This window comes from Falco punctatus (assembly GCF_963210335.1).
Source record: "Falco punctatus genome assembly, chromosome: 4".
Classification (NCBI taxonomy): Eukaryota; Metazoa; Chordata; class Aves; order Falconiformes; family Falconidae; genus Falco; species Falco punctatus.
Genome location: NC_137583.1, coordinates 102,102,718 through 102,122,597, shown reverse-complemented (window position 1 = coordinate 102,122,597; position 19,880 = coordinate 102,102,718). Strand labels below are relative to the sequence as shown.

The 19,880-nt window shown below is 41.1% G+C and overlaps 1 long non-coding RNA gene across 4 annotated transcripts in view; it reads right to left on the bottom strand.

Moving 5' to 3' along the window:
- The window catches only part of LOC308063841, a 48,853-nt gene extending 30,783 nt beyond the window's left edge, over positions 1–18,070 (bottom strand). The window contains exons 1-3 of one of the 4 annotated variants that reach the window (XR_013928105.1): positions 10,332–18,070; positions 8,583–9,412; positions 4,780–4,916 (exon numbers count right to left, since the gene is read on the bottom strand). This is a non-coding gene — a long non-coding RNA (uncharacterized lncRNA). Of the gene's footprint in view, positions 1–270; positions 4,917–8,582 lie in introns of those variants that run through there. The other 3 variants (XR_013928106.1, XR_013928103.1, XR_013928104.1) reach the window with 3 other exon arrangements.
- Positions 18,071–19,880: the final 1,810 nt, after the last annotated feature.

The following is a 19,880-nucleotide window of genomic DNA, read 5'->3' as shown; positions in this document are numbered from 1 at the left end:
AATCTATCCATAAATAAAAGGAGAGCTCTTTGTCTTAGGGGATAGATGTCTCAGCTTTAAGTATGAAATTGTTCTTTAAGAACCCATAAAGCATGAATACCCATTTGAATCCAGTAATTCCAGACTGTGTCATGAAACAAAGGCAGAAAGGAAAACTCCAAAACTGGAAGCGCACATCAGCCATTGACTAACTTTCAGCCCACCAGACACCTGAAAATACAGCTTGCCTTTTTCAGCATACTCCTAAGTCTCACAGAGAGTACTGCTTACGTGCACTGTGGAATGAGTGATTTCTTGAGCAGCAAACACTGATCATCCTGGGACTGCAACTCTGAAGAATATGGATGAACTGCAGGAAGAGAGAAGGAAGTAGTAGGCAAATGCAATCAGCACGGTGATTTTAGGGGCAAATTTTTCAGGGGCTTGCTCTCTGTCTTTGGAAATAGTTTGAATTTGTGCAGATTTTCTTGAAGCATTCCAATCTAGAGCATTTTTTCTCACACAAAAGGGACACTATTTTCAGTTTGCAAATCATCAGCTAAAGCAAAAGAAGAGTTTATTTGGCACTTTTGAACATTGTTCTATGTATTTCACATACATCCCCTCAGCAATACTATAATGCAGACAAATTCTGACCAGCATATATTTTGTTGTTCTTAAACCTTGCTTTTACTTCTTTGATTCATTATGAAGCAGCTTTGCTCTATGGGTGCTTAACTTACAGTCTTCTGTAGGTACATTCTCTGTTGCCACCTGTAACAATAAACTCCTTCTTGACCTCAGTGGCAGCAAGAATGTGTGTTAGGCAGAATCCAAGAACAGCAAGCAAGCACTCAGAAGGCCAGAACACTGAGCAGATGGCAGTCTTAGATTTACAATCTGAGAATCCACTGGTTTCATCAATATCATATAAATAGGTAAATGTGTCTAGTGGTGATTTTGCCATAGCTAAGTATGGGGCCACAGCAATGAAGGATGTTATTCTGAAAGAACTTAGCAGCTCTGTGCAGGGACAGATTCTTGGAGCTTGGTTCCTTTGGGCCATTTCAGTCACAGACTGTCCAAGATTCCTATTGCGCTCACGTATGCCAAAGTGGGTTTGGTTTTATTCGGTTTGGAAAGCTTCTTTCTGGTTCCTGCATGGGTGCTGGGGCTTGTGAAAATCTGGTTATTTATCTGAGATGTTCATCCCTTCTGAAAGGCAAGCTTGTATTGCAGTGTTTCACATGCATATTCATACAGGACAGAAGTGTGGGGGAAAATCTTCTCTTAGCCAGCACAGCCTGTTAAAAGCCTACCAACAACACAGGGTAGGCATAGCTATGCCAAAGAAAAGGGTGTCTTCTGAGGTTTTTGTGTCACGAAGCATATGCAGAAGGTCTCCAGCAGGAGGCTCTGCCAATTAACAGACATTAGCCCCATTCCTGTGGTTCAGTTCTGTCTTGCAGGTGAGCTCCTTACCAGGACACGAGGGTTGGCGCTTTTTGCTAAGTGTTCAGAGTACATGGCATGGCTATAGATTTCGTTAGGGTGTTAGTGAAATACCTAGAAGGGAATTCTACCTTAATATGTTACGTCACAGTTACTGCTAATGGTATCTACCCAAGATTACCTTGTCTTGTTTGTCTTTCTGTATACCCACTGTTGAGCATTGCAACCACCATCACTTATACCATGTCAAAATGCCTACTAGGAGCCATCCAGATGAAGAACAGTCAGCTCAGGCTAAATCCAGGCAAGATGGAAGTGTGTCTGGCTGAAAGGGGAAACACTTTGAAGAGCTAGCCAAAACATTGTCACTGCTCTTCCTCAAAGATATGCAGCCCTTATTCATCAGAGTTATGGCTGACTCCTCACTAGACTTGGACGGTCAAATTTGCAGAATTGCTTTCTCTCACCTTCAGCTCTGTCATTTCCTTGTAGATGGGCATCTTGTCCCAGTGATTCATGCATTTGTCACCACCAGCCTGAACTGTAACACAAGCGGAATCCAAAACCTGTGAATGGGTCCAGAAGGTGGCTGCTGGCTTTTTCCATAGTGTAAGGTGCTTTCAGCGCCTTTTCAGTCTGAACTCAAGTCCCTCCGCAGACTTCCACTTTCTCTCAGTACCTGTTTACAGCCTTGGCCATAACTTTCAAAGAAACTGAAGAAATGTCAAGGACAGCTGCATAACTCTGATGTGCTTTAGATCAGGAGGTTCAGAAAAAAATGTGTGAGAACTACTCACAATATGAATCTGGTTTTGCTTTGCTGTGTCTGTACCTCTTCCCAGAATCTGCTGGATTCTGATCATCTTAATGGAATATTGCAGTTTTCCTTGTGTGATTGGGTGGGGGGAAGGGCAGGAGTTTATTACCATATATGACACAATTCAACAGCTGTTTTTATTCCATAATCCCTTCCTCTTTTCTCCCAGCTTTCTCCCACAAAAGGAAAAAACCTTAATGAATGTTGATCCCACAGAGCATATACAAAGAATCCCATCCAGGCAACCAAGGACTATCACTGCTTTTGATGTCCTGTGGAAGGTACTCAGATAGAGCCTTGTTCTGTTTAGGATTTAGGATTCTGTTTAGGATTCTTAGTAGCTCTTTTTTTTTTCACCTTCTGGCTCTTTCCAGCTTTGGATGCTTTTATTTCAAGGGAGGCCATAAAGGTTTTCAAGTACTCAAATATTCAAAGTTTCAAATTTTTTAAGTTTTAAAACAATTTGAATTCTGAAGTTCCATGAGTGAGACCACCTGAGGGCAAAAGTCAGTTCTTGTGGTTTATTCACTTAGCTATCTGCAGAATGCAATTAGTTTCAAAACACTTAAATACTGAGATGTTCTCTGCTGCTCCAAACTTGATTTGAGTTTGGTAATATATTGTGTTTCTGATGTAATAACAAAAATGTTTGAATTAGTCAAGTAAAGGCAACTGTTTCATTTAGAATTAAAAACACAGGAGGGTGGAAAAGCTTGCTTCTAAAACAGTGAAATAGTCTAATATTTAGGGTTATTTTGACAAGTGACTAAATCCTAGGGAGTACAGGTCAAACCACTGTAGAGAGGATGGTTTTCATATGATAGTAAAGAATGTGAATAAAAGTAAACTAAACTGAAAGGAATACTTCACCAAAATGCCTGTTTTTCTTCAGAAGAGCAGGACGGTAAGGGTTGACACAGAAGGCTTAGATGGAAGTGAGGATACACAGACTGCTATGGCACTGAAGACAAGACTTCAAAACACATGCAAGAACATGTAAATTGCATAGCAAAAATGCTTTTGGTCTTCAAAGTATAAATCACCCTTGAGTCAGTATTCCTTGTCACAAGCAAAATTCATGGGCAAATTAGCTTGCCTCTATCCTTGATCATTTTAGAATATCTTGTAGATATGTGAGGCCTGGGGCCAAAAGTTTTACTGGGCTCTGTGGACCAGACTCAGATTTTGGAGATGCGCTTAAGCCTAACTTGTGAAACACCAGTTGGGAAACATGGAAGCTGTTTTGAATTAAACTGAGCAATAGACCTGACTGGAATTCATATGACACGAAGCCAGCTGTAAATTTGTGGGTAATACAGATTTCTATGGAGAGGAAGGTTAAAAGCTTGTTCACACCAATCAGGGGTTGTTGCCTTGATTGTTCATATAGCAAGAGAGCAGCTGTGTGTCTGTAAAGCTCTTCCTCAGGTTCCCTTTCCATCACAACTGTGGCTGCATTCATTTCTGGCTAAGGGGCATACCCTGGCAAAACAAAGCCTTGCTATACTTTGGGACAACCTCACAGCCTAAACTGAACATCTGATGAATGTAATTAGTTCACAAAGTACACAAAGTAAGGCTGGTAGAAAATATGTGTTTATATATGCCTGTCAATGATTTGGGAATAGGGCCTGCCTTCTGGTTCTGTGGATTCAGTGGGTTGGGCCAGATGATCTTTCAAGGTCCCTTCCAACCTGGGCTATTCTGTGATCCTGTAATTAAATGAATTGTTTGCTCTCTCTCATGTATGTCACAACTGCAAGAGAAAGATAAAGAATCATTCCAAACTGTCATTGTTGTAGAAAAACAGGGTAGGTAAGCAGGCACATCTAGCACATCATTGCTTATGGAGCCATTCATGGAAACAGCCATTTTCCCATTCATAGTGATCATTGCTGGGGAGAATGGGCAGACCAGAAAATTTAGACAAAGCATTTGGTGTGAGGTTAATTAATCAAATTCACACAAATACTTCAGCATAAATTTCTCCATCCCTGCCAAACTGAAGTTGTTTGTCTCAAGGCAGACTCCATGAAGCTGAAGCCATGTTTTTTCTTTCTGCCATACATGGAGGGGTTTCTACAAGAAATCCGAATCTATACAAGTAAAAAAAGCCTGGTACAAATGGCAGAGAAGCTCAGAGAGAAGGAAAGATTAGTCCAAAACAAGAAAGATAAAGAATCTCGCTTTCCTAGTAGCCATGGATTAGAGAAATGTTCTGCCCTGAGCCCTCAGCCAGTGAGAAGAAGCAGCTGGAGCTAGACAGACAGAGCTGCTGCCCACACCTCTCCTACTATGCTCACACTCGCTCAGAGATTCCTGGAACTTATGGCCAGAAAGTTCTATTAGTTTAGTCTGACCCACATTTTTTTATTCTGACTTAGTCCAGTAACTTGTGTTTAGTTGCAGTACACATTCGCAATCTGAAAACATGAAGAAATGCAGAATCCACCACTGCCTGCACCAGTTTGTCCAATGATCGGCCATACTCCCAACTTTTAAAAGGAAGTATCTAATTTCAAAGGCGACTCCTTTAAGCTTCCAGTCGTTGGTTATGTATTATTTTTTCCGGTATTTTCTCCAGATAAGGGTAATTAATGGAGATGTCTCAGTCTTACTCTAGGTAGCTCTCTCCTACTTGTGGAGGTGACTTCCCACCTGATTTAATCTGTAACAACATAAGCCAGAAATAAAGTTATCTAACAGTGTCCATGGAGATGCAGCATTGGTTTAACTCAAATAATTAATTTTAGTTTTGTATCTTGCTTAGCACAGAAGATTCTCCCCATCACCATCTTTCTGTAGAGACCTGAGGCATTGCTACAATATAGCTGATGTATGACCATGGACATGTCATCCTGTTCCTCACAATTCATCCAGCTTTGTAAGATTATAACCCTTTCAGACGACAGTTGTACTTTCATTGTACTTACATTTATTTTTGTACAGTAGCTAGCACAAATGTCCAGATCTCATTTGTATGTCTTTGTAACAGTGAACACTAATAATGGATGAGAAAGCTCTGACAAGAACAAGCAAATGCCACAGTTCTTTAGTCTCTGCAGGCAGGAATGTAAGGCAGTTCCAACGCTTTGTAAGCTCTGCAAATCTGACCACTGGCCATACTTCTAATTTACATATGATCACTTTTATTGGATGTGGAAAACATCAAGAAAAGTAACTTAAGAAAACAAACTAATGTGGCAAGTTGTTTACAGTTACCTATGTCATTCTTTCCATCTCCAGATGTTCTGATTCATCTTTTGAACCCTGACACAAAAGCTGCTATGTTCTTTATAGCAGGATAGTAATAATAGTCACCATAGTTACTGCCAGTGCTTCTAAAAACCAAAAAGTTAATGAAAAAATAAATGGCATGTTTTATTTAATAAGAAAGTTGCATTATTTTGAAAATTATAGGGTTTTTTATATTCAAATCTGGAGAAGATTTTTCAGGGCAGTCTGAAATTAAACTTCAGTGTTTTTCTAATTATTCCTCCATTCAATCATTTTAGGGGCAAAATAGGGTGTGCAAGGGGAAAAGGAGTGGCATAAAAACAGAAAGATAAGCACATGAGAAAATTCTAAATATTTTTAAAAGTTTCTAATGGAAGATGCTTAGGGAATGCAATACCATTCTCTTTCAAAGCATATAAAATATGTTTTTCTTTAAATTTCTTAAAATGTCTTCACCAAATCTCACTCCTTTCTAATGTCATGGGTAAGGGGAACTCCTGAGCAACATGGAACTAAGCTGGTTGATCCAACAGATACTCTTAGGGAAATTTTAAAGAATGTTTCTTCTGCAACTTCTTCACATCAGGGAAGCCTGCTATATTTGCTGCTTCCCTGTTTTCCTTCTTTTGTGGAATAGCAACACAGAGAAGCCATTTCTCAGGGGTGTCACAACAAATGAATGCAAGGATCCAATGGCTATAGCTCACACTGAAGGAAAACAACATTCCTGATCAGCTGAGAAATAAGAATTGCTTACGGTCCCAGCATGAGAGTCCTTGCTACTCTGTAAGACTTCAATAATTTAGGATCGCTGACATTAGAAATTATAAAATCACCCAGGGTAAATAACAGTAAAAGAGTTACAGTCCTTGAGAAAAAGTTTAGTATTTTGCTTTACTATTAAAAGCAGCACCTTGCTAGTTGAGCTAAAGGAGCACTATTGCCTTCATCCTTTCCAGAAAGATTCACACTGAACCCTGATTGTCTAATACAGATTGACATTAGCAAAGGTAAATAAATCCACAGGTCTCTCTCTTAAGACACTGATTTAATCTAGTTGGTTCTGATTACAATTCAAGAGCCTCTGAGAAAGGCACAGTTTGTTCAAGGAAGAAGGCTGAACACCTTTAAATTTGACTGCACATATTTTATTCTTTGCCACAGCTCAGAAGGAGACCCAGTCACCTGTCAAATTAACTGTGCTAACCAAATTGCAGAAGTGCTTGAACTTCAACACTAACCTCATTACAAATATCAGCCAGTTTTAAACAATGCATTTGTGCAGTGCTACATCTGAACAAGTGTATAGCATTCTTCTCCAAAGGAAGACCAGATGGCACTGTTGCAAAAACTCTTGCTAACTCTGCCAATCTGAGTGTGTAAACTGGTAGTCCTCGAAGAACTGCTTATTGTCAGTGGTGAGCCATTTCTTTCTAGTTCTTACCTGCAAAAGTTGATTTCCTGGCTTTAATCTCTCTGTGAAACCATTGTAGGTAAGTCTGCTGCCACAGCAATCAAACAAAATATTGTACAGGGCCAAGACATTATGCTACAAATGAATTCTCAGCACATAACTCTCCAAGAACATCTTTCCACCCGGTTAAAAAGAGGTGGGACTGTTTCTCTTGTTTCCTTTGGCAGTCTCTTCAACAGCTCTCTCCCTAATTAAAACAATTATATTGCAGATTATTCTGCCTGCATTTACTTTACCAAAAGGGAGGGGATTTTTTTACAAGGGCATGTAGTGATAGGACAAGGAGTAATGGCTTTAAACTGAAATAGGGTAGGTTTAGATTAGGTATTAGGAAGAAATTCTTTACTGTGAGGGTGGTGGAAGACTGGAACAGGTTGCCCAGAGAAGCTGTGGATGCCCCATCCCTGGAAGTGTTCCAGGCCAGGCTGGATGGGGCTTTGAGCAACCTGGTCTGGTGGAAGGTGTCCCTGCCCATGGCAAGGGGGTTGGAACTGGGTGATCTTTAAGGTCCCTTTCAACACAAGCCATTCTATGGTTCTATGATTCTATGAAAGAAATGATACATACTAAGAGTTTGAAAGCACATACACTGTAAAAGGTAGGACAAGGTGTGGTTTGTGAAAGAGAGAATGAGATAACTATCACCTTGTTCCCAAATATCCAGCAGCTCACAAAACTTTAAAATATGCCTTGTTTCTTTCCGCCCCCCCCCCCCCCCCCCCCCCCCCCCCCCCAATTTTAAGGTAGGGAAAGATTTTCCATTAATTGTATGTATCCCCATACTGAAGTATTGCCCTAAGCTTGAACAGTCATTCTGTGGTAGAAAATGTGGAGACACTAACTCTTCTAGAAAAGGCAATGTGCAACTGAAGGACAAGCTTCATGGACTGGAAGGGGCTTCACCTCTCCCTCTGCCCTGTGGTGCTGTGGGTTGCTTTGCAGAGGTTGCCCAGAGGGCTGTTCTGATGGCTCTGGAGGGGGTGCACAGGGGTGTGGCTGCTGTTTTTCTTGAGGGAACAATCCACCATCTTGGTTTCTTACAAAATTCAGTTCTTCTCTTGTTTAAGGACTACTTCATCCAGACAATAAATATACTAGTCCCTTGAATGGCAAAGAGAATCCTCATGTACTGTGATAAATATTTACATCACTTGTGCATGTACTATAATGAAGGTGTTTTGTGGATAAAAGCCTGAAGCATTTCACTATGGCACAGTGCTAGGGAATTCCTGCATGTAGAAAAGCTGATATGGGGAAAAAGTTTAAAACGTGACCCTGGTAACAAAGGACTTTTTCCAGGTACTTCTCTGCCCACTTCCCAGCTGCTGGAAAGCATCCCACATAGTTATGTGAGACTCACAACACTGTTGTATTGTGAGGCTGACCCCTTCAAAAATGCTCCCTTCCCCTTTCATAAATGTGAAAGTACTCTAAGTGTCTTATTTTCCGGGAACGTGGACACCTAGTAGGTTGTTCCTCGCAGAACCTATTTTTTGTGTATTGAAATCTCAAATATCTTGCCTATACTCACACAGTAAAAGCAGTAACAGATGTCACCACACGTAACCACATGAATTTATTCCTCCTTCCTTCCTTACATAGCCTAACCTACATGCATAGTACCTTGACGAGACAGGTGCTGCTGCAGCTGCAGATTTTCCCAGGGCTCTGTTCTGATCTCTGAAGTCTGGTAGAGTCTTTTTGCTCTTGCTTCTTTTCTAAGCATTTAAAAAACAGCTGTCATCATCAGGCCTCTGAAATGAAATTCAGATACATGAAGATTTCCATCATCCAACACAATGAAGTTTCACACAGACTTTGAACTGAAACCACTGGTGTGTTTCAGAGGCTGACAACAGCTCAGGAGCACCCTAGAGCATTGTAGAGGAGTGCTAGGTTAGTAATCAGAGGTCACTGAGACTGCTTAACAGTGACCACAGCCACCCCCTGCTACTGATAGTGTTTCTTTCTACACAGCTGGAGAAGTGACTGTTTATACAAATAATCTTTATCACACTTCTACCAGGAAATTGCTTAACATGTATCTGAAGCTGAGTGTGTTCAAGTTGAGCTCATTTCATTTCAAGCCAACTGCTGTTTCTGTGCTGCTCAGTGAGCACAACCCATTCAATTTTAATTTTGTTACAAACAAAGATAACTAATAACATACGCTTTAGAAAGGCTCTTTTTCCTAGAGCAAGATGTTTTCCAAAAGCCTTTCCAACACAGAGCTAAGAGCAAAAAATGTTCTAAAAACTCCTCTGTGAGCCTGGGCTGTGCTGTGCTCTGTGTACATTGCTGTCCTCTCCTTCAAACAACCAGTGTTCTGAGCCATTCAGCACACTATCAGCTCTCACCTGCTTGGTTTTACACAATGACAGAAACATAAAAGCCATTGGCTTGGAATGGCTTGGTGGTCCACTGTCATCTGTTACCCTATCTCCACGCTAAATCTGTTCGAGGAAACAACCCCCCACCCCAAAACCAACTATTAGAATCTATAGGCCAAACCAAACAATAACTTTCTTTTGGAAATGTTTCTTGAGTTAATACTAAATAGGGAGGGCCGTGTGTCTAATGAGATAAAATGTAATCACAAAACGGAGATTTCTACAGACCTAAGGTGTCTGGTTGGCCATAAGTGTTAGACATGTAGGAAAATTCCTGAAAATTCTGGTTGGCATCGATCTTACCTATATGACTTAAATGCCTTTTCTAAATCAGTGTCAAGAAAGCAAGACTCTACTGACTTCAATGGGACAAAGGTCTGGCCTTAAATTTAGTACAAATTCAAAAATATCTAGAAACAGAGCTAAACCAGAACTACAACCCCAAACCCCAAAGCTTTGAGGAAGTTTTGGTTGGAAGGCAAGCTTTGCAGCTGGGCTTTGATCTGAATGGAGCAAGCCCAAACATAGGATGAGATCTCCTGTGAATGCTAAAGAAAACTGTGTTTGGATTCAGATTCAGACTTTACAGCTTGGGGCCCATCTCCTAAAATGGTGTAGATGAAGGCCAGAAATGGCTCCCTGCTGTAAAAGGAGGCAGAAAGCCCCCACCAGCTGCGTACTCTGAGCAGACCTAGCTGCCTCTGTACAAACAGCAGGGGTAAGCCCACAAGGAAGTCTCTGCGGTAAACTAGTTTGCAATAGCTGAAAGTGGTGTGCATCCTTTGTAGCACAAGAGCAGAAGGTTACTCTGTGGCTGCTGCAAAACAACCTCTAATTCCTGTCTAGGGCTGCAAATGCAGCCTTCGCAAAATGTGCGTTAGGCTTTGAAACCAAAGTTCACACTGGTTGCTGCTTATTGCATATTGGCTTACACACTCTATCAGCACCTGCCAGTTCTCAGCTGTCACCACTTCTTTCACACCTGGAAGCTCATGTTGCCGGTCTATGATTGGCACCAATAGTAAGTGGTGATGTTAGCATGCCCCAGACAAGTCACATTTGCTACTGCAGATGTCTTCTTAAGAGTCATCAGAATGAGCATTGCAAAGAGAATGATGTTTGCACCTGAAAGGCCAAGTAGAAGAAAACTAGAGTTATGAAGTACAAATATCATTTATGGTGCTTTCCACCTGGGAAGTAAAGTCTGCTTGATATACCCTAACAGATAAGTGTGGGGGTAGTAATTATTACTTCCATGTTGTACACGAGAAAATATGTCCACAGAGGTATGAGTTATCCCCCATCTTGTCTCTTCATGTGCCACACAAAAGTCAACAACAGAAATAAGAATAGATATACATATTTGTCTAAAAATCTGCTCAGTGCTCTAAGGAAAGGGACTATTTTTTTTTAGGTCATAATGATCACTCATAAAAAAATAAATTTACCTGTTCTTCCCAGGGGTCTCTTTCTCCAACCATGCATTCTAGCCAAGAATCTTCAAGCACTCCACAGGGAGCAGTGCGTCTCTTAGTCTATGAGATTTATTGGGTTTCCTCAGATTCTTAGAAAACTCATATGGCATCCTGGAGAGAGGAGCAGGCTGTCAGCGTGAATGGTGCAACGGTGATAATTTGCAGTTTGAGTGGTTTATTCCAATATAAAAAAATAGGGTGGTATTTTTTTTGCAAAAATTAGCAGGGGAAAAAAAGATTCAGGTCCCTCTAGTGGTTACCTCCAGCCATTGTCTCCAAGGAAAAGTATGAGCTATACTTCAGGTTACTTGACTTGCAGTTCAGTGAGGTGAAGGTCTACATGTCTATGCAGAACAGGCCAAATGGTACCTTGCTCCCTTTGTCACCTCCCTGAGCTGCCTGCCTTCTGGTTGCCAGTGAAGGCCCACCAAAGGCATGGCTTCCTTTGCCCTGAGGTGCGTGGGCAGTAAGCAGAAAACGGGAGGTCAACAGAGCTTGGCTGTGTGCTTTGACTGTGTGCAATGCAACTGCAGCTGGCACAGTTCGTCATGGCACGTGGAAGGAATTGTGACTTTCAGGGGATGTTCTGCATGACTAAAGACTTTTGGAGCCTGTCTACTAAATGATTGGGCTGACAGCCATGTCTGGCTTGGTATGGGGAAGGAACAATACTTGAGCTGTCTGTAAATTCATTCTTTTCCATATTCTTATTGTTCTCACTGACACCCAAGAGGATGAAAAACATCAAAACCAATCAATAAGCAGGAGCTAGATGTCCAAATTCTTAAAGAGTCCAAGTCAGCACTTACTCCACATTTTTCTGCGTAGAAAGTCAGTGATGAAAAGCCTCTTGTCAATGATTATATGACTGTGGCACCAGCAAACTTTAATCACAATATTAAAGGGAACTCAGTGCTAAAAATAATGTCTACCTCTTAAATTCTCTTGCCCACTGCAGCTAAGTAAGGAAAGAAATTAAACAGTGACCTAATAGGTGATTTAGATGGCTTTTTTTCTTGAATCTCTGTTGGTTTTGAGAAACTTTATATGAAATACCATGTAAAAGCTTCCACAAGAGGCATGGAGGGTAACCCATACAGGATGGGCAGGGACACATACCCCAGCTTTCCTTTGAGGGGCAGAGCAACCCAAAGCAAGTATGTCAAACCCTGCCAGCTGTAGCTACTAGCAAGAACTGAGAGAGGCTAGAAGTAGCAGGGGGTAGACTGAGAGAAAGCACTCAGGAACTGGAAGGAGCAGGTGAGAGAACGCACTGACAGCAGGGGGGAGGGCAGGACAGAAAGCAGATGCTCTGAGACTGCAGCATCCTGCTACAGCTCTGGGTTATGGTAAAAGTCTGCCAGTGTTCTAGCTTCCAGACTAGTCCCATGGAAGATAGGTCTTCACTGCAGGCAGCCTAGACTCTGGTAACCTGGACCTGAGTGCGTAAGTTAGCCTCATCTACCTTTGTCCCCTATGGGTCTCCTAGGAGAGTGTGTCGAGCAAGTCTGGGAGTCGGTCTCAGTGCAACATTCATCTGAGCTAATGAACCAGTCCATGGGAAGGGTGGAAGAGCTTACAACCAGGGCAAACTGTGGGACAGAACCAGAAGATGTTCAGCACTCTCGTGAGTCAGTTTGTGTCCTTGCTGCAAATTAAGCACATTTTTTATAGTGAAAATAAGATCTGTACTCCCCAATACGCCACTAGGCTTCATGAGCAGATCAGAGAGGTAAGGAAACAGGTTCTGTACAGGAGGCCAAGCTCATTCTGCAACACCAACCCCAGTTCAGTTACACCCTGCCAGCACCACGCACACATATATGATTACACTGGTAGAAAAAGTGGACTCCAGTGCCATGGCTTTTTCCAGGGCTTTATGTATCCACTTATCAGCACATCTGAGAGTAACTAGAAAAAATTGTTGAGGGTGGTAATGGAATGGAGACCAGCCTGGGCTGGGACTCTTCATTTCGGTTAAGAGGGCAAATAAAAGAGCTGTCGAGTGTATTATGCCACTTCCATTTCACAATGCCCTTTATTCTGGGCTTTGACTAAAAGCCGCTATATGAGACCCAGAAGTTTTACCACTGATAAATTAACTAAGTGTGTTTGTTGCTAGTTGTGAAACTAATCATCAGGAATTTCTTCTGAATTAAAAGGTAATGTGCACACACAAACACAGAAACAGACACACTTTTGAAGAAGCAGCTTGTTAAACCTAACAGTACCATGGTTTGAAATAGCAGTAATGGCAAAGATGTTAAAAAAAGGATTTATTTTTAAAATAACAGTCTGTAATTGACACCCAGGGGAAAAGTCAATGAGGAGAGATTAAAACACTCAGAACAAATAACCTGGGGAAAAGAAAAAAAAGAAAGAAAAACATATTAAAGAACAGGAGAAGGGAACCCAAGGAAAGGAGGCAAAGAAAGACAACAAAATGAAGAAAAGAAAGACATGCTAATTTAGAAGAGCATGCCTTTTAAAGGAAAACCACTGAAATCATAGGAGTAACGTCATGCAGACAGCTGTAAATTACTTTTCATTTGTGATGGAAACTACTGAAGTTGATTTTTCAGTCTTTTCTTGGTTTTGAATCACAGTAAAAAATCATCAAAGTAAAGTAGAGATGAAAACCAGGCTAATACTTATGGCAAGCAAATACATGCATCAAATAGCAAGTACTATAGAAGCTCTTCAGAAAATTCAAACCAACTTCAACAGGATCTCCTCACTCACTAATGAGCACCACTACACTTTTCTGTACAACATCCCACCCTGTTGCCTGGCTGTCTTGTTTACCTCACCATAAAGCTTACAAACTCCTCAATTTCTAATCAAGTTTTATTTTAGATGGACGGTGGTTCCTCAGGACAGGAGGGCTGCAACTGCTCATGATTCAGAGATCCAACTCAGTAGCACTAGAAAACGTGTGTCCTTATCTATATTTCAAAGCATGTGAAGAGACAACAAATATTCACTCACACTCTCATCCCTCATCGGACTCAATTTCAGCTCAGTTTGGACTAGGCAGGAGAATAACCAAATCGCTTTCTCCAGCCACGGGTCACCAGAGGTACAAAAATGTTCTTAAAGACAGGCCAAAGTTGAGCGAGAAATGTTATGCACCTTTGTATAGAAGGAAAGACTGACTTTAAACCAGCAATGCTCATTTGTTCCATCACTACAGTCCATATATAGACGTAGAGCCTGGGGAACTGACACTCCAGAAATGCCAAATTGACAGAAAATGCACAATGTTATTTCTCCATAGACAGTGGAGTCAATCATGCATCTTCTATTAACTGCAAAGTATCTAATTCTCACTTACATTAAGGACCATTTGTAACACTTTAATATTGTGAAAGAGTAATAAGATGGGTATAAATTGCACTAAAGCTTTCTCTAATAGCTTCTGTATTGTTATACTGAGGCAGAAAACCTTGAATATCACTGAGGCTGTGGTTTAACAACCTCTCCCTGGTCCTTGCAGAAGTCTTTAACACCCCTAAGGCTTGTCCCAGACTGTGAGATGGAGTTGCTATCCTTCGCACCTAGTGAGAGTTTCAGGTAAGCACTGTCATTTTCACTGCCCAGTATTAGACAGCTCTGGCCAAGAATTGAAACTATTGATGGTAACACAGCTAGTCTGGCCTGAACTGTGAAGGGAAAAGCCTGCCTAACATTCAGGGCTGGTAGGACTGCATGGAGAAAATCTTCCAACTGGGGAGACGTTATACCAGCTGGAAGATGTGGGAGACTGTGCATGCACAGCCTGAACATGGTGCTCACAGGTTAGTTTGGTGATGTTCTCAATCACAGAAAAGGAAAATAGCAGAAGTTCATTATATTAGCCAAGTTATTTCCAAGCCACAGTTAGCCCATTTGTTCCAGGGTCAGTTGGAACAATATCCAGCTCCCAAGGCATTCTGGATCCTCCTGTACTGCTTGCTTCTGACCTCTAAAGCACAGTAGCCACCTCCTGTGACCACAGATCATAAAGTTGCCTTGCAGATAAAAATTATGGAACCATGCATTTCCTTCCTGAGAGGAACAGCTGTGCGATCACAAATAAATTTGTTTAAAGATTCTGGTCAAATGAGTCAGTTTAATATCATCAGTGTACTGCATTCCTGAATAACACAGACATGATTTTTTGCTTGGTGAGATGGGAGGATACTTTCCTCAGTTCTGGGGCTTTGTGGTTGAAGTACTGGGATTCTTTCAGATTAGATATAGCAATATACTCTATCATGGATTCACAACTGCCTTTTGTTCCAGTGGGAAAAATGAAACAGAAGGGCCTCTGTGTTACCCTACTTAGGTTCTTTGATATCTTCAGATATTTTCTGAGGCTTGGCATCCAATGTTCAAATTCTTTCTAATGAAGAGCCTAAAATTACAAGCTTTGATGATAATAAATATGACAAATTTTGTGGTAATGGAGACAGGTTGCACGTGTAACCATATTTTTGAGCAGTTTAAATCATCTCCCAAATGTATCTGTAATAATTTGGTTCCATGTCTTTTGAAAATGTAAAAGAGTTAAGACAAAAGATAGAACATGTTTATGGAAATGTGCAAGGTTTTTCCCTAGCTCAGATACCCATTGTCAAAGAAACTCAAGAAAACAGTATAAAATTCTCCAAGTGTCCTTTGCTTTTGGAAAAATAGAATGGAATTCCCACATAAAAGGTTGTGTGGTGAGAATAATGGTCCTTCCTGCTTCTGGCCCTGCCAGAAGCACTACAAGAACCGTATCTCTACTGACACTAATGTAATTCAGCTTTCACTCTTGAGGGTATTTATACATATACAGTAAACACAGAACAAGCCAATTCAGTGAAGCTTGAAAGTGGTTGATTTGAGTTCTAGCTAATAAGTCAGAGATCATGTGAACGGCAGTGCCCAGAGAGTCTAGCACTAATTTGAATAATATTTCAAAACTTTATTTTGCTAGATGTCATTCAGGAGATTTGTACAGAAAGCATTACTAAGATAAATCTTGAAGATAACATTATTCTTGTTGCTTCTGATGTATGCAGGAGTTGATAACAAGCTGATTGCCTCCTTCTGACGGATGATTATACACAACAGATGTTTTAATTTGATTATATCTGTGAGATAAGCATAATGCTGTGTTAAGTCCAAACACTTTTTATGAGTCTTTCAAAACATTTTGCAATGAATGTAACCTTCTGTAAATGTCCTTGCTTGAGGCTGTGTGTGTTCTCTTAATGGTGCAAATTATTAGTAACAAGTTGAAACCAGTGATTATGCAAAAGAAGAAAACTGCATTTAATGCTAACTGTAATTCTGTGCTCCATGATAACCTAAATCAAAAGAGAAAGATGATGCAAGCAGTGATACAAGGCACAGTAGTTTAACATCACTCCAAAGAGGACTATGTGTTCTTCAGCAAATGATGCACAAGACAGGCAGAGCTTTTATCAATTACACTGAAAGGCCAATACTCCCTGCCAGGCACCCTCAATTTGAAAATTAGCAGCCAAATATCAGCTTTGTGAACAGAGTGCTGCAGGGAACAGAAGTTTGGGGTTGCACATAATACAGGGTTACAAAATTTTATTCTGAACTGAATTGCCAGAATTTCCCTGAAAATAAACCTCTTCCTTCACTGCAGTGAAATCAGTGTTGTATGTTGCTCCCCATGTTTTGCTTTTGTATGTAAGATGGAGTAAACAAAAACATTTCAAAATTAATTGGCTGCTTCAGAAACCTGATCTGTATCATACCAAAAAGATCAAAATGGGATGTGTCAACTTTTCAAAGCTGATTTCCTAGTTTACTTTTAAAAGTGGTTATGACAAAAGTTACTCAGAGTCATCGATGTTTTTATTTTGGTCAAACTATGTATTCTAGTTATGTCATTGGTAGTTTTGTCAAGGCAATATCAGCATACTATGCACCCAATTGCCTTGTTTCATTCCAAACAAAAATCAAGGCAGTGATAAACAATTACCAGTTGGTAAAGCATATTGTAGCTTAGATGATGCATACAATTCAGAGAACATTTTCTTTAGGGTTCATGTCATCTAACATCCAATACCTAAAAAGTAGATGTCTCTGTTGTCAGCTCATGTGTCTAGAGGATTTTAAAATATCTAGACTCCTCTCTCATCCACAAATGAGACTGCTTCTTTAGATGGCAGGAAAGGTGCTAGGTTTGTCTCAGTCATCTCCTGGAACTTCGCTCCAAGGCTAACTTTTAGACAGCTAAAGTAAGGTGAGATATCTTCACCCTAAGCCACGTATGTCAGCTTTAGATAGGCATAAACATTATGCTATGTTAGTGCAGCTGTATAGGCCTTACTTAATTCTAAGTCAGTGGATCTGGGAAGTAGCTTGTTGTGGCATTCTTTCTTAAACAAAGCAACACTGGGAGCTAATAAACTAATCAAAATATTGGCTGGACGGGGCACAGCAGCAGATCTTGGCTGTGGCTACAATGATTTTGGGTTAAAAGTGTATGTCGTGTAGAGTGAAATGACAGTTTTTAGTAACAATGCAAGTTTTGTGGAAGCTTGAAATTGTTCTTCATATGAGAATAACGCTCTAGCACATGTGGGATTTCGACAGAAATACGATACTGCAAGCTGAGAAATGGTTGGAATACTAAAGAGAAATCCTTCACACTCAGTAGTTTTTATGGACTGTTTTAAAAAGCTGTACCTAAAACTACAGCAAGAAGCATTTAGCTTGTCTTCACTAAGAGGCCCTGAGATACAGGAGGTACTAGCTTGTTTGTGTTCTGGGTGTCTCTTTCTAAGGCTCAGAAAGAAAACACAATATTCAGTGCTTCGATATTTTGCCTGAGTAGTGAATTGAAATCAGCTGACCCCTCCTCACCCTGTCAGGCTGAAGTTAATTATTTACAGCTTTAACCTGTGGCTCTTCAAAGCCGGCTCTTTCTTACCTCAGTCAGGCTGAGGTTAAATATTCACAGTTTCAATCTAGAAGTAATAAACTGCCATCTGTTTAAAAACTGAGAACTATGAACAACGAAATGGAAAGAAATGTTATATATACATTTTGGTTGCCCAGGAAATCCTGATTAAGCTGCATTTTGGCCCTAGCAGGGAAGCTTATAGTACTCAAAAAGGCAGGACGTGAGCCTTTGTTAATAAGCTTGTCAGGGACAAATCTGTGAACAAATTGGCATTTACTTCAGCCTCCTCCTTGACTGTTGGTAACAAAGTTACTCCTACACTGAGGATTTCCAGGTAAGATAGATTCCTTCTATCCAGAATCTTTCCAGTGGTGCCTACCACTGTCATGGGCTCTCTGAACATCCAAAGTGCAGCTGTAGTACAATCCTCAGTGCATGATATGAAATAAAAACAGTGCTTATATGGAAACATCGGGCTTTAGAAATATCAGGCCTCTGAAATACACTTGTAGTGGACTCCTCACTTAACTGGGTAACAGGTGCTGTCTCGCCTCACGTGAGAGAGAGAGAGGTGCTGTGATGCCAGGCTGCAGTCAGGGATGTTGGAGGGGGACACCTGAGCACAGCCCTCCCCAAGGCCTCCACCTCCTGCAAGTCTCTCTCCTGCTGCCAGACCCTTCATGAGAGAGACTAGTCAGAAGGTGCCCATGTGGGAGAAGAGCCATGGCACTCGTGTGAGGAAGAGAGATGCAACTGAGGCAGAGGGCAGCTTGCCAAGTCATGCCTGGATTGTGACAGGTTTGAACAGTTAACTCTTATATTATGTACTTAATATAAACATTAAACTCGTCTTTAATAGTTTTTGGTGACTAACTCCCAATATGAAAAGAAGCTTAAAAGCCAACAGGAGAGTTCAGTGTACACAGCCAACTTCCTAAGCAAACAGCAACTCTTTGGCAACTGCAACTTGACAGCTACAAGGAGAGAGAAATGTATACAGCATACAGTATATGCTGATGGGGGTTGAGAAATGCTTTTGTTTAAGTGGATTACTGAAAACACAGCCAGCTTCTAGCACAGAGTTGGTGCTCAGAAACTGATAAGAACACTCCAGTCTATGCTCAAAAGGGAGTCCAACATTTTTCTTAGCTCTGAAAGGCAGTGACTGTGTTTGAGTGAATCTGGACTGTATTTAAAGGGGGTGGGGAAGAAGAAAATGCTCTTGGAGAGGGTTATGAGAATTTGCACCATAAACAGGGACTGCACTGTGAAAATACGCATTTAGGGAGTTTTTAAAACAAAATTTACATTAAATCACAACGAGATTTTTTTATGTCTGTTATAGGCCAATTAAATGCATTATGCAAATATTTCCACATTCATACAGAGATGATCTGGGACATTCAGAGCATGATCACATATATTCCTCCTGAAGGCTTAGCCTTTTTCTGAAATACCCAGGTCTGTACCTTTTAACTAGTGTTGTAACTGAAACGAAAGTGAATCACCAAAATCTGAATGGACACCCTCAAATTATCCCCACATGTATCAGTTTATCTTTTAATCAATTCCCAGCCATTTAACTCAGGGAAGAAGGATGACTCTGTGAACCAAAAATGAGTCTCAAGACAACTGCTGGCTATGCAGTTGCTGGATTCATGTTGGCAGAAAGCTCAGGCCTTATTCTGGTTGAGAGTCTTAACAGTTCTTGTAGTCTCTGCCTGGGCCGTGCAAAGCTGGCATGACCAGTGTGGTCCTGCTCCTGGAATCCTACGTACAATTTCTCCCCTCTGGAGAAGGCAAAAAATCTGGTACAAGCTAAACCTACTTCGGAAAGAGATGGAGAAGAAGAACATCTGTGTCACATTTGCAGCCCTTGGGACCAAGTGGAGCACGTCTACCCATTTGGGAGCAAAATGGGGGGGGGGGGGAAAGAGGCACATGGCAAGTTGTCCCTGTCAGCTCCAAGTCTGCAAGCTGAGTGCCCCGCTAGTCTGTGTGAACATTTCTCGCTATTACCCTGACTCCAGCCTCTCTGCCCCCTGCTTTAGTTCCTCTGGGGGTTGCGTCCGTCCTTCCCACGCCGGTTCTGCAGAGGGGGGAAACAAGCTGCAGCAGCATCGGTACGGTGAGGGTACGGATC